Source organism: Molossus molossus, unplaced genomic scaffold, assembly GCF_014108415.1.
Source record: "Molossus molossus isolate mMolMol1 unplaced genomic scaffold, mMolMol1.p scaffold_m16_p_2, whole genome shotgun sequence".
NCBI classification, from domain to species: Eukaryota; Metazoa; Chordata; class Mammalia; order Chiroptera; family Molossidae; genus Molossus; species Molossus molossus.
In genome coordinates this window covers 55,944,620-55,959,220 of record NW_023425355.1, presented here as the reverse complement: position 1 = coordinate 55,959,220, position 14,601 = coordinate 55,944,620, and the positions used below count along the sequence as shown (strand labels likewise).

The following is a 14,601-nucleotide window of genomic DNA, read 5'->3' as shown; positions in this document are numbered from 1 at the left end:
GTCCAAAGCCCTCTGAGTGCCTCCCTGACACCTCAACGTCTCCCCAGAGATTACTTCCTGGAAACTCCCAAGAGTCCAATAACTGAAGGATTAATTTTTGGCTGGCAGACAGCTTCATGAATGCAGATTTCTACCACTGTTAACATTTAAATATGTTGAATATTTCACAGACTCTAGACATTTCTGGCTTTTGCTTACCAATCAACCTTTAATGAACTGTTCCTCCATTAATTTATCTAAATAGTTCTTGAAGTTACTTATATTTTCAATTTATATCACCCCTAGGATAAGAAATTTCAATTCATTTTGCCTTCTGTGGGAGCTTGGCCTTTCTTTTTATTTGTCCTAAATTTACTTCACAATCTTTAAGGGCCAATGCTCAATTTTATTGCCTGGGATTTGTGAATAAATCTACATTCTTCCAATGAGCTTCATGATTTTATAGACTTGGATCATATTCCTATCTTAGACCATAAACTGAAGGATAGTCAACTTTTAAGTCTGTCATCGTACATCATCCACCCTATCTCTTTAATTATTTAATCATTCTCTGTTCCTTCTCCAAGATAGTGTGTGCTTTTATTTATTTGGTTTTATGGAGTATTCATTTTAGTGGGTTTTAAGAAACCAATGTGGTCTTTTTTAACTATTACACAAATAGAACACAATTTTTGCACAAAAAATAAAAAAAGAGAATGCAAAACTATTTTAAATTAAAGTCACCCATAATCCTACTATAAATAGAAAGCCACTGTTAACATTTTAGTGTATATCTATCTTGACTTTTTTCTGTCTATTATAAAGTTTATTCCCTATTTATGGAATAATATTATAAAATGCTGTTCTAAAATCTGCTTTTCACGCTTAATTTATTATGAACATCTTTCCATGCCAAAAAAAAATATATAGTTAGGTCAATGTGTTTAAGTTGTTAGAGGATCATTCATTATTTTAAATATTAAGAGGTTACTCTTTAGCCATTTGACATTTGCCATATGGGGATTAAATTCCAACCACAATCAAAGTTAAAGCTTTCCCTTTCTTCAGGGCCATATTCAAATTCTATCTGTGTCTTTCATAAAGCCTCTCTGGCTAATCCCATCCAATTAAATCTGAATTTCTTTAACTATGTCTACACTGCTCATTTAGCACTTGATTATATTTTGCCTTCTTTTACTTTCCAATTCTTTCAGGAAAGGGTTTTTATTATTATTATTACTATTATTATCATTATTATTATTATTACTGAAGTAAGCTGCTTAAGATGAGAAACTATATCTAATATTTCTTTTAATCTTCCCCACCTCCCCAGCAATATATTGCACAGTGTGTGATCCTCTACATATGTTTGTCGATTAGGTAACATTTACCTATATCAAATATTCCTAAGAGGAATTTCAGTGGTGCTTAAAGAAGATAAACCTTTTTCCCTAAGGGAACGTAAGTCCCCCAAGTATCATGTCAAAGTGTCTTGAATTTTTTTCTCTTCTCTTGTGCCAGCTTTCATTTCTTTCACATAGTAGGTCCACAATAAATATTTGAAAAGTGAATGCATAACTCAGGGGCAACATGTAATTGGCTCAAGTTTCAGGGAAATACACCTTTACACAGTTTTAAAACTCATATGGGTATTTTAAGGTTTTCTGCATAAGAAATAGGGAGCAATCTAGCTTGTATTATGCCTTAAATAGATACCTCCTGAGTTGCCACTAGTATGAAAACCACTCATCTCACCTACCACATTCAAACTGCCACATAGAAGATGAATATATCAGCTGTTCCAAATAAAGCAAATAATTAGTTAACTACAGCTTTTTTCCCCCCTTGGAAAGTAGCAGTAATAGAATTCTGATGAAGAAGATGTACATGAACTCTCGAAGCATCAGTAATGAGAGTACCAACATTTATGTATCAAAGTTAATATTAAACTAAGTTTTTCTTGTCATAGCTGGTAGTGCATTTTCCTTCGGCTTGATTTAGTTATCTATCTATCCAAGAGTGGCCTTTACAATAGCCTAGTACTCTATTCAACCCAAAATGGTCAAGGACTCTAAGAAGATCTAGCCCAGGCTTCAGACAGCTGAATGTCTAATCCATCTAAGGCAGCTTTCACATAACATACTGAGCTGATGTTGGCAACATCGGCTCTGATCCAGTGAGTGAACAGGATGTTTAAAGGAAGGGAATATGTGACTCACTCAGTATCCACCACATCGCCTTCAACAATGTTAACAGTGCTTGAAGACCCTGTTAGTGATCTTCAAAGTCACTCAGATAGCAGAACTTATGTCCAGACATCAGTCACTCTTGAAAATACTGGTCAGAACAATTAGGTGCCTTGCCAAGGCATCTATCTCTGTGCCAAATATAGACAGCACTCACCCTTGGCAGTGAGTCAGAAGTGAGATTCTCATTATATGGAATGCTGCAGGGCAATTTCATAGACTTGCTTAGAAGAAGGAAAAATCATGCAAGAAGTCATTAAAACACAGTGTACAAATTGAGAGGAGAGTCTTGTTAATTGCCGATTATGTCTTTGATATTCTCCGGCAGGTTTTTTATCTCTCAAGAAAGCACAATTTGTTTATTTTTTTGCTTAACAACTACCATGCACATCAGTTCTTTCTCCATTCCCCCTTACAAGACAACAAATATATAATGGATTTCTTTAAGGAAAAGTTTGATTTTTTTCCTCCACCTAGAAGCTAAAAAAAAAAAAAAAAAAAAAAGCTGAAAAGCTGTAGATCAGTAGAGAATAAAAATGTACATCTAGGGAGTACCATTTTGAGGTTAGGAAAGAGAGCTTGCCCTAAGACTTTAACAAGCAATATATTGCAATTACAGGCAGGCTCTCCAACATGTCCTTAATTATGCAAGGTAAGTCAAATAAATGTTAATCTGCAAGACAGCTAATTTATTTTCTGAATCTATTCTAAAAATAGGATGAAGTAAAATTTGCTTTAAAATCATTTGTCCTAAAGTTGGAATAAATTATAAAATGGGATTAAAAAACAGCTAAAGGGAAACATCAGAAGTCATGTGATTTTACATATATACATATATATGTGTGTGTGTGTGTGTGTGTGTGTGTGTGTAATTTTTTTTTTTTAGAATTGGCACTAAATTGTGATGAACATGGGGTTAGGAAGCCTAGACTTTCTTGTTGAATCCATGTAGTGCCATTGTTTCTTTGACTGACCCTGTGTAAGTCACTGTACCTCACTGTGCTTACATTTCCCTGAACATTAAAATCAGCTTAATGATGCCATTGACTAGTTTTGTTACATTGTCTAATCATTTAAACACTGGGTCCTGAGATTCCTCAGTTGTAAACTGAAGAGTTTGGGATGATCTCCCTCCCAGCTTTAATGTATTAAAATAACCACAGCTATAAGTAAATGTCTACTGTGTGCCGTACACTGTGCTAGATATTTTACACACAGTATCCCTAATCTTTACAACAATGCACATGATCAATAATATTATCCCCATTGTATAAATGAGGAAACAGAGACTTAGATAGGTTAGGAAATTTACCAGGGCCCTGGCCGGTTTGGCTCGGCAGGTAGAGCGTTGGCCTGTGGTCCAGAGAGACCCGGGTTCAGGTCCCGGTAGGGGCATGTACCTCAGTTGCAGTTTGTCCCCTGCTCTGGTTGGGTCGTGCGGGTGGCAACTACTCAATGTGTCCCTTTCACATCGATGTTTCCCTCTCTCTCTCGTTCTCACTCTCCCTCCCACTCTAGCTGAACAAAAAATGGAAAATGTGTCCTCGGGTGAGGATAAAAAAAAAAAAAAAATTACCGGTGTCACACAGTTTACAGATTACACTGAAATTCAAACCAAGTCAACCTCACTCCAAAACCCATGATGCAAAAAAAAGGGGGAAGGGGGAGAAGGGGGGGCATGGAGCTCATGAGGCCTCATTCACTATCCCACACTGCCTGCCCTACAGCTAAAATCCACTATCTCTGTTGACTTCCCAAGGAGGGTAGGAAATATTGGAAAATGCTTTTCAATCTATTAATATGTATTCAATGTATTTGCTAGATAAATTACTTTTAGTCTAGTTTTCTTTTCATATTAAAACTCTTACTCTGATTTTTCTGACCTGGTAGTGTACCCATAGTGCACTACATAGCATTTACATCGTCTGTAAATGTAATTATTCTAATAAATCTCCAGAAAAACCTGTCACATCTTTTTGAAAGAGTCTGCAATTAGGAACTTCAGCAACATTTTCTTAAGGGATGGAGGCAGGAAACTTTATTACATTTCTTGACTACAACTGGTAACTAAATTTTTGTTTAAAGAAAAAAAGAAAGTGTCTCTGAATAGAATTTCATATAAGATAGCCCCTGGGTACTTCTCTGGAAAAAAATCTTTATCTGATCCAGTTTTACACACTTTGATTTGAGTGAGTCCCAATACAGGGAAACGCCGTTTTATTCATCAATACTTCAACGTAATAGGTCAAGGGAAAAGTTTAGCAAAGACTTGACAGTGTGTTAATTCCTGGAATTGTATATGAGTTTGAATTGACTTTGAAATATACTTTTAAAACATGCATGGAGCCCTCGATGGTTTGGCTCAGCGGTTAGAGAGTCGGCCTGTGGTCCAGAGAGACCCGGGTTCGGTTCCTGCTAGGGGCGCATACCTCGGTTGCAGTTTGTCTCTGGCCCTTGTTGGTTGTGCTGGTGGCAGCCACTTGATGTGTCCCTTTCACGTCGATGTTTCTCTCTCTCTCTCTCTCTCTTCCTCTCTCTCCCTCCCACTCTATCTGAACAAAAAATGGAAAAATGTCCTTGGGTGAGAATAAACAAAAAAAAACAAAACATGCATGGATAACATAGTCGAAAGTATGTTCCATTTATTATTTTTACTGCAACTTTCTTTAATTCTACAGAGAATTAAAACTAATGAGTCATGTAATAGATGGTCAAGTACGTAAGCAGAATGTGAAACAGTACTAGGTGGGGATAATAAATAAAATTTGTGACAAGCTGAATACATTTACTTTTTTAAGTAGATACAGAGGGTGAAGGAGTGACTGGACAGGATGAAATTAATCAATGACTTAATTTGGTTCCCTTGACCTCATCAAGGATTATATCTCTGTTTTCATGTACATCTTTAAGGAAACTGACTATAGCACTCACCATGTCTTAGGCAATATCCAGTAAAGTGCTAACAGCCCCTCTGCCATTCCCTGGAGGAAAAGGATCCTTAAATTTTGACAGCTTCCAGAAGTCTGTTAGGGTATTCATGATCTTAATCATATAAAAGTTTTATTGTCAATTAGAAAATCTGGGTATGATAGAGTCCAGATAAAAACCATGTGAGATATATCCTGAGGCTCTACATGTGATTTCAAAAGGCTAAATTTGGGGTTATCGGAAAGATGCTAAAACTCTGATCATGCTGATGTCACTGGTGTCTATGAGGGAGAGAGTATAGTATACAAACAGGTATAAGAATATCCTTTTGGTTTTCCTATGCAATGGGGATCAGTGAGGTTTTCTCTAAATTCCTTTAGTACATGATCCATTATGGTGACATAACCATTTGGATTGACACTAGGGCCAGCCCTCAACAAAATTACAGGCAAGTCACAACATGAGTAAATGAATGGTATGTTTAGGAAATTACAAATAAGTCAGTATTGTTGAAGTAAAAATATTTGAAAATAATAGGAAAAGGGGCAGGAATAGCAAGTTTTGATTTTATTTTATAGGCAAAGAATTTGAAGCAGCAGAATGACATGATCACCCAGTGCATTCATGTTTGATATATTATTTGGGTGGTAGGGCAGAAAATCCACTGGAGTAAGGCTAAGGCAAATAAATCATAGGGAGTACAGATGTCTACAGTGTATGCAATAAGAGGGCATCTCATGAAAGAGACAGAAAAGAATTCTTCAGGAAAAAAAAAAAGTGAACAAAGAGAATTTGGTATCCAAGAAGCCAACATAACAGTTTGTTTCAAGAAGGCTCAAAAACGGTATCAAATGTAATACATTTATAGTCATTGGTTTAGACAAGGAAGAGCTCACTAGTGACTCTGCCATGGTGGTTTGAATGATGATAGAGGTGGAAGCCAGATTTCAGTCAATTGATGAGCCAATGAGAGGTGAGAAAATAAACACCACTACTGAAGATTACTCTAATGAGAAGCTTGGATATAAATGATGGAGTGATAAGAAGTGAGAGGACAAGGCACTCAGGGGAGGTTTTCTCTATAGGAGGGATGGGGCAATGATTATAGGTAAATGGAAAGACATAGAAGACGGAATAAATAATGAAACAAGGTCTGGAGGAAACTGGAAGGAAATAGGCCTTCAACTGGAGAGGAGATTGAAGAGACCAATCTAAGATAATATATAGATGTGTAGAATGAGGATAAATTTGTAGGTAGAAGGGACTAGAAGGCTGATGTTACATCATTTTGTTAGCCGCAGTGTTCTCAGGGAAGTAAATATATTCTTCTAGAAATAAGGAAGTAAGGGTAGACTCAAAGGTATATTTAAAAGGTTTGGAAGAGCCCCTTAGTGAAGTAGGATTTCTGGGTAAGAACATTCTACCACCCATGGCCAAAATCCAGCTCAACTTTAAGGCATTTCCCATAGAAACTTTCCTCCCACATACTTGTCTTAGAATCAGAGGCATTTTGAGGAAAATATGTTTGAGAAAGCCTTAAAATTTAGGCAAAATATATTTTCTTTATTGCTCAGTGATCCTATGCTTTTTCCACTTCTGGATATTTTTGTCCCCTAAACTCTGTTATTGGTTGCTCAGTTTACAGTAGCTATACCAGAGGACTTAGTGCCTATTATGCAAACAGAGTGTGAGCTTCTCATGTTATTTGTACTTAGTCTAATTTATATGCTTATGATGAAAAAATTTTGATCTTATACTATGTCAGCTACTAGAACTTGAAAATATTTCTTTCTTTTCTGTCACAATCCTAAAGCCATAAGCTGTTGGTGGCATAGTCAACAAAAGAAAAAGCACTTATATCTAGCCTTGGCTAATTGGTCTAGGTAACATCCATGGTTAATACAGAGAAAACTGCATTAAGTTCATTCAACTTTCATAAAGCTACGGATGCATTATTAAGTTACTTTTTCTTTTGTATTTTTAAATTTTTTTTATGTATGCTTAAGATTTTAGCAAATACACAGATGATATTTTAGAGGCCAAATGCCATGAGAGATAAGTTCCCAGGTTCTGGAGTCAAACAGAACTGTATTCAAATCCCAGGTCCACCACTCAATAAATGTGTGACCTTAGGTAAGCCACATAATGTCCCTGACCTTCAGCTTCCACATCTGTGAAGTTAGCATGCTACTAGTAGTACCTACACAACAGAGTGTTCAGTAATGCATGTAAAGTGCCTATTGCAGTGTCCAGCATGTAGTGTGTATACAGTATATGTCACCTGCTTTTATGACCAGGCTTGCTGTTTTGTTGCTAATAATAATACTGCTAAAATAGTGACTCAAGCATGGAATAAGTTACTTTGCAAGGAGGCAAGTCCCATGTCCTTGTATGTCAATCTGAGCCAATAATTTCTGGGGAGGAATGGTGCCACGAAAGAAGCAAGAGTCAGGGTAGGGTGGGATTCAGGTATTGATGTGATTTGACTAGTTGATCCTTCCCAACCTTCAGATGTAGTAATTCTAGTGCTATTTCCTTGTATATGTATTTTGAAGTGTTCTCCCCCACCCCACCCCCACCCAAGGCCCAAATAATTCCCTTAGCAGACTACCATTTCACCATTTAGTTCACTCCATAAGCATTTTCTTCAGATGTAGAATGGAAATCGTGCATCTGCCTTCCTTCTAGGGTCATAGAAGTGAAATGGCATATAGGAGTTAAGTCAGTACCTGGCACAGATTAAGTCCTGAATAAAGTATGATTATGAGAATGAGGCTATGTAAATAAGTTTTAAAACTAATAACTATGCCCTGCCCGGTTTGGCTCAGCGGTTAGAGCATCGGCCTACGGTCCGGAGGGACCCGGGTTCGGTTTCCGCTAAGGGCACGTACCTCGGTTGCAGTTTGTCCCCAGCCCTGGTTGGTTGTGCGGGTGGCGACCACTTGATGTGTCCCTTTCACATCGATGTTTCTCTCTCTCTCTCTTCCTCTCTCTCCCTCCCGCTATATCTGAACAAAAAATGGAAAAATGTCCTCGGGTGAGGATGATAAAAAACAAAACAAAAACAAACAAACTAATAACTATTATTAACTGAATTATTTTCAAGACTAGTAGTAAACATTTTGTTTTCATTTTTTTTTACAGTATTCAAATTCTCTTCTGTCAAACTTCATTGATTGTAGATACACAACCCTGATTTAATTCTGTTTCAACCATGTAGTTAAATACTTGGAGAAAGGTACTGGTGAGAGCTTGGCTGTAGGAAATGTGTGGAAAGTCACAAGTACACATGTTCATGAGAAGACATGTACTAAGATATCATTATAGTAAAAAACAAAAAAATGGCTGTGGCCAGGTAGCTGAGGTGGTTAAAGCATCATCCTGGCATGTGGGTTTGATCCCCAGTCAGGGCACATACAAGAATCAACCAGTGAATGCATAAATAAGTGGAACAACAAATAAATGCTTTCACCCCCCATCTGAAGGCAGGGCAGTGAACAACAAAGAGGCAAAGCTAAATGGAAAATGAATGACATAGCCCTTCTTATGAAAGCTGGGGTAGTCGTGAAATGGATTTTTTAAAATGGCCCTCTCTCAGAATGCAAAATGCATTCTTGAGTCTAGTCAAAACACCCCATGCTCTTCGTCACAGACTAGGCTTTAGATTTGAAACTTACTGAAATATACCAGTTGTGATCTTCATTCCTACCCACTTGGATTGGTATAACACATCTCTTCTCATAGATTTAAAAATTTCTACCATCAGACAAGACCAATAAAATAGTTTCATATAACTGACAAGGAAATACCTCGATCAAGATATCTACAAGTCTTTTTATTTATGTGTTTGTTTGTTTGTTTGTTTGTTTGTTTATGTATTTATTTATTTTAAAAAATATAAAACATTTCTTTTATTATTTTTTAATATTTTATTTAATTAATTAATTTGTTTTTGTTACAGATGTTTTTTCTTTTTTCCCCACTGATAACCCCTCCCCTACATCCCTGCCATGTCCCCAGCTGTGTTGTCCATGTCAATTGTTCATGCATAGATGAATATACGTACTGTGGTTTATCTCCCGCACCCCACCCCTGCTACTGGGGATTGTCTGTACCCCGCTTCCATGTCTCTGGGAAGACTCCATTCCTCAAACTGTTATTTTCATTATATTCCACAAATAAGTGAGATCATGTGATATTTGTCTTTCTCTGCTTGGCTTGTTTCACTTAGGATAATACTCTCCAGGTCCCTCCATGTCATCTCAAAGGATAACAGATCTTTCTTTCTTACAGCTGCATAGTACTCCATTGTGTATATGTACCAAAGCTTTTTTATCCATTCGTCTACTGATGGACATTTGGGCTGTTTCCAGATCTTAGCTAATGTAAATAGTGCAGCTATGAACAAGGGGGTACATATATTATTTCCGAATGGTGTTTCAGAATTTTTAGTGTAAATTCCTAGCAGTGGAATCACTGGGTCAAATGGCAGTTAAATTTTTAATTTTTTGAGGTAACACCATAGTGTTTTCCATAGTGGCTGCACCAGTCTGCATTCCCACCAGCGGTGTACTAGAGTCCCCTTTTCTCCACACCCTCGCCAACACTTGTTGTTTGATGATTCTTTGATGGCGGCCATTCTGACAGGTGTGAGGTGATACCTCATTATTGTTTTAATTTGCATCTCTCTGATGATTAGTGATGTTGAACATTTCTTCATATGCCTCTTAGCCATTTGTATGTCCTGTTTGGAGAGGTGTCTATTTAGTTCCTCTGCCCATTTTTTAAATGGGTTCCTTGTCTTCCTTTTTTGAGCTGTATGAGTACTCTATATATTGAAAATTAACCCCTTATCTGATGTATCATTGGCAATTATGCTCTCCCATACAGTGGGTTGCCTTGCCATTTTGGTGGTTGATTCTTTTGCTCTGCAGAAGCTTCTGAGTTTGATGTAGCCCCATGTGTTCATTTTCTCATTTGTTTCTGTTGCCTTAGGTGATGTATCAGTAAAAATTCTGCTGCATATGATGTCTGAAGTTTTGTTGCACACATTTTCTTCTAGGATTTTTATGGATTCATGAGTCACAGTTAAGTCTTTTATCCATTTTGAGTTTATTCTTGTGTGTGGTGTAAGTTGATGGTCTAGTTTTATTTTATTGCATGTAGCTGTCCAATTTTCCCAACACCATTTATTAAAGAGACTGTCTTTACTCCACTGTATGCTCTTGCCACCTGTGTCAAATATTAATTAAGCATAATGTCTTGGGTTCATATCTGGGTTCTCTATTCTGTTCCATTGATATATCTGCCTGTTCTTGTGCCAGTACCAGGCTGTATTGATTACAGTGACTTTGTAGTAGAACCTGAAATCTGGTAATGTGATCCCTCCAACTTTGTCCTTCTTTTTCAAGATTGCTGTGGCAATTCGGGGACTTTGTTGGTTCCATATGAACTTTTGAAGTATTTGTTCTAGTTCTGTAAATTATGTCGTTGGTATTTTGATGGGGATTGCATTGAATCTATATATTGCTTTGTGTAGTATGGACATTTTAATGATGTTAATTCTTCCAATCCATGAACAAGGTATGTGCTTCCACTTTTTTATATCTTCCTCTAAATCTTTTTTCAATGACCTGTAGTTTTCTGCGAATAGGTCCTTTATTTCTTTGGTTAAGTGTATTCCTAGGTATCTTAATTTTTCTGTTGTGATGGTAAATGGCATTGTTTATCTAGTTTCCCTTTCTGTGACTTTATCATCGGTGTATAAGAATGCCATCAATTTCTTGACGTTAATTTTGTATCCTGCTGCTTTGCCAAATTTATTTATTAAGTCTACGAGATTTTTGTTGGAGTCTTTGGGGTTTTCTATGTATAGTATCATGTCATATGCAATTTGGATTCCTTTTATGTTTTTTCCTGTCTGATTGCATAGACTTCCAGTACTATGGTAAATAACAGTGGTGAAAGTTGGCATCCTCGTCTTGTTCCTGTTCTTATGGGAAATGCTTTTAGTTTTTGCCCATTGAGTATGATGTTGGCTGTAGGTATTTTATATATGGTCTTTATTATGTCGAGATATGATCCCTTTATTCCCAGATTGTTGAGCATTTTTTATCAGAAATGGGTGCTGGATTTTGTCAAATGCTTTTTCAGCATCTATTGATATGATCATATGATATTTATCTTTCATTTTGTTTATGTGGTGTATCACATTTATTGATTTGGGAATATTGTACTAGTCTTTCATCCCAGTGATGAATCCCACTTGGTCATGGTAAATAATTTTTTTGATGTATTGCTGAATTTGTTTTGCTAGTATTTGGTCAGAATTTTGGCAACTATGTTCATCAGAGATATTGGTCTGTATTTTTCGTTCTTTGTAGTGTCTTTTTCTGGTTTTGGAATTAGAATTATGCTCGCCTCATAAAACGAGTTTGGAAGTCTTACTTCTTCTTAATTTTTTTGAAATAGTTTGAGGAGAATGGGTATTAGTTCTTCTTTGAATAATTGTTAAAATTCCCAGGCCAGGGCTTTTGTTTGCTGGGAGAGTCTTGATTACATCTTAAGTTTCTTGTCTTGTTATTGGTCTGTTCATGCTTTCTATCTCTTCCCGGTTCCTTTTTGGAAGACTATGTGTTTCTAGAAATTTGTCCATTTTGCTTAGATTGTCCAATTTGTTGCAGTATAATTGTTCATAATATTTGTTAACAATCCTTAGTATTTCCATGGTGTCAGTTATTATTTCTCCTCTTTCATTTCTGATTTTGTGTATTTGTGTTCTCTCTCTTTGTTTCTTGGTGAGTCTAGCTAAGGGTTCGTCATACTTGCTTCTCTTTTCAAAGAACCAGCTCTTTGTTTCATTGATCGTTTGAATTGTTTTTTTTTTGTGTGTCTATGTCATTTATTTCTGTTCTGATCTTTACTATTTCCTTCCTTCTACTTGCTCTGGGGTTTTCTTTTTGTTTGCTTTCTACTTATTTTTAGTTTGCGTTCTAAGTTGTGAAGTTAGATAGTCTATTAGAAATTTTTCTTGCTTCTTGAGGTGGGTCTGTAGTGCTATGAACTTCCCTCTCAGAACTGCTTTCATTGTATCCCATAGGTTCTGTGTTGTTGTGTGTTCATTTTCATTGGTTTCCAGGAAGGTTTTAATTTTTTCCTTGATCTCCATGTTAACCCATTCATTGTTCAATAACATGCTATTTAGCCTCCATGTGTTCAAATGTCTTTGCATCTTCTTGTTGCAATTGATTTCTAGTTTCATGCCATTGTGATCTGAGAAGAGGCTTGATATGATTTCAATCTTCTTGAACTTGTAGCTACTTAGTTTGTGACATAACATGTGGTCTATCTTTGAGAATATCCCATGTGCACTTGAGAAGAATGTGAATTCTTCAGTTTTGGGGTTTAATTCTCTAGATATCTATGAAATTCATTTGATCTAGTGCTTCATTTACAGTCTGTGTTTTCTTGTCAATTTTTTGTCTAGAGGATCTCTCCAGTGATGTCAGCGGGGTGTTGAAGTCCCCTGATATGATTTTATTTCTGTTGATTTCTCATTTGAAGTCCTCCAAAAGATTTTTAATATATGTTTGTGCTTCTATATTGGGTGCATATATGTTTACCAAGGTTATATCTTCCTGTTGATAGATTCTTTCAATATTATGTTGTGGCCTTCTTTGTCTCTAGTTATGGTCTTCATTTTGAAATCTATTTTATCAGATATGAGTATTGCTAGCCCAGCTTTTTTTTCTTTCCATTTGCTTGAAAGATTTTTTTCCATCCCTTCACTTTCAACATATGTAAGTCTTTTCTTGTGAGGTGGATCTCTTGTAAACAACATATATGTGACTCATACTTTCTTATCCAGTCAGCTACTCTGTGTCTTTTGATCAGAGCATTCAAACCATTCACATTTAAGGTGATAATTGATAAGTATTTATTTATTGCCATTTTTGTTTAGTGTGGTTCTATTTTTTTTCTATTTTTCTACTATATTCCCTTAGCCTTTCTTTTCTTTTCTTTTTTAATCTGGGAAGCTCTTTATTTGACCTTCTATTTTGAATTATAGCCTTGCTGGGTAGAGTAGTCTTGGATTCAGATCCTTGTTATTCGTCATCTTGATTATTTCATGCCACTCTCTTCTGGCCTATAGTGTTTCTACTGAGAAGTCAGCTGAGAGCCTTATGGAGTTTCCTTTGTAGGTTACCTGTTGCTTATCTCTTGCTGCCTTTAGGATTCTCTCTTTGTCTTTAATTTTTGGCAGTTTGGTTACTATGTGTCTTGGTGTGGGCCTGTTTGGGTTCTTGTTACTTGGGGCTCTCTGTGCTTCTTGAACTTGAATGCCTTCTTCCTTCACCAAGTTAGGAAAGTTTTCTGTCACTATTTCTTCAAATATATTCTCTAACCCTTGGCCATTTTCTTCCTCTTTGGGTCTACTATGATTCGAATGTTATTACATTTCCAGTTGTCCCACAGTTCTCTTTAGCTATCTTCCAGTTTTTTAATTGTTTTTTTTTTTTTTCCTTTTAGTATTCTGATTGGTTGATTTTTTCTACCCTGTCTTCTAATTCAGTGATCCAGTCCTCAGTTTCCTCTACTCTGCTGTTTAGTCTTTCCAATGTGTTCTTTAGTTCTGCTATGTCATTGTTCATTTCCACTTGGTTGGTTTTCAGTGTTTCTATATCTTTATTCATGGTGCTGATGTCCTTATTCATGCTGTTGAGCTTCCTTAAGATCATGGCTCTGAAGTCTACTTCTGATAATTTGCTTAGCTGCATTTCACTTATCTCATCTTTGATAGAGTTCTCTTATTCTTTCATTTGGGGTTTGTTTCTTTGTTTTACAATATTGGCTATCTCAGTGTGGTTTGGAGCCTGCCAAATTTTCACTGTGGGTGTTGGTGTTCTGCTATTTGTGGCTTCCATTACTGGGTTTGGATGAGCCTGGGTGGGCCCACGTTAAACACCACTGTCAATTCTAACTTTTCTGGGTAGATTTGCAAGCCCAGGGAAGGTTCAGTTATCCTCTAGCTTTTTCCTGGAGGCTAGTAGTCTCAGTTCCTCAGTGACTGGAAATGTAGCCCTGGTGTTCTGCATAAGAGGATTTCCAGAGAGTTGTTAATGGTTGTTAATGAGCCTCAATTTGCATTTCTTTGCCTCACCTGGGAAAGGCTGAATCTCTGAGGGAGGGACTGCAGCTTTTCCCCACAGCTCAAGGAAGGAGCACACTGGCCACCTTCCTTTGTTGCTGCAACTCAGCCCTCCAAATCCCAGATGTCCCCACAGTGTTTCATCCCAGTCTGCCCTCCCTTGATGTAGCCCCTGGTTGAGTGGCTGTGGCTATTTTAGCACTCTGTCCTGGGTCTCTGTGCTGTGGAGTGGGCTTGATCTTTATTCCCCCAAGGGCAATGCTCACAGCTAAGATAGCTGCTGTTTGTGGGCTCCCAGCA

General features: G+C 36.9%; 1 protein-coding gene across 3 annotated transcripts in view; it reads left to right on the top strand.

The window, feature by feature from the left end:
• TENM1 (teneurin transmembrane protein 1) overlaps positions 1-14,601 on the top strand; it is an 883,219-nt gene that overhangs the window by 709,127 nt on the left and 159,491 nt on the right. The gene's annotated exons all lie outside the window — the stretch shown is intronic.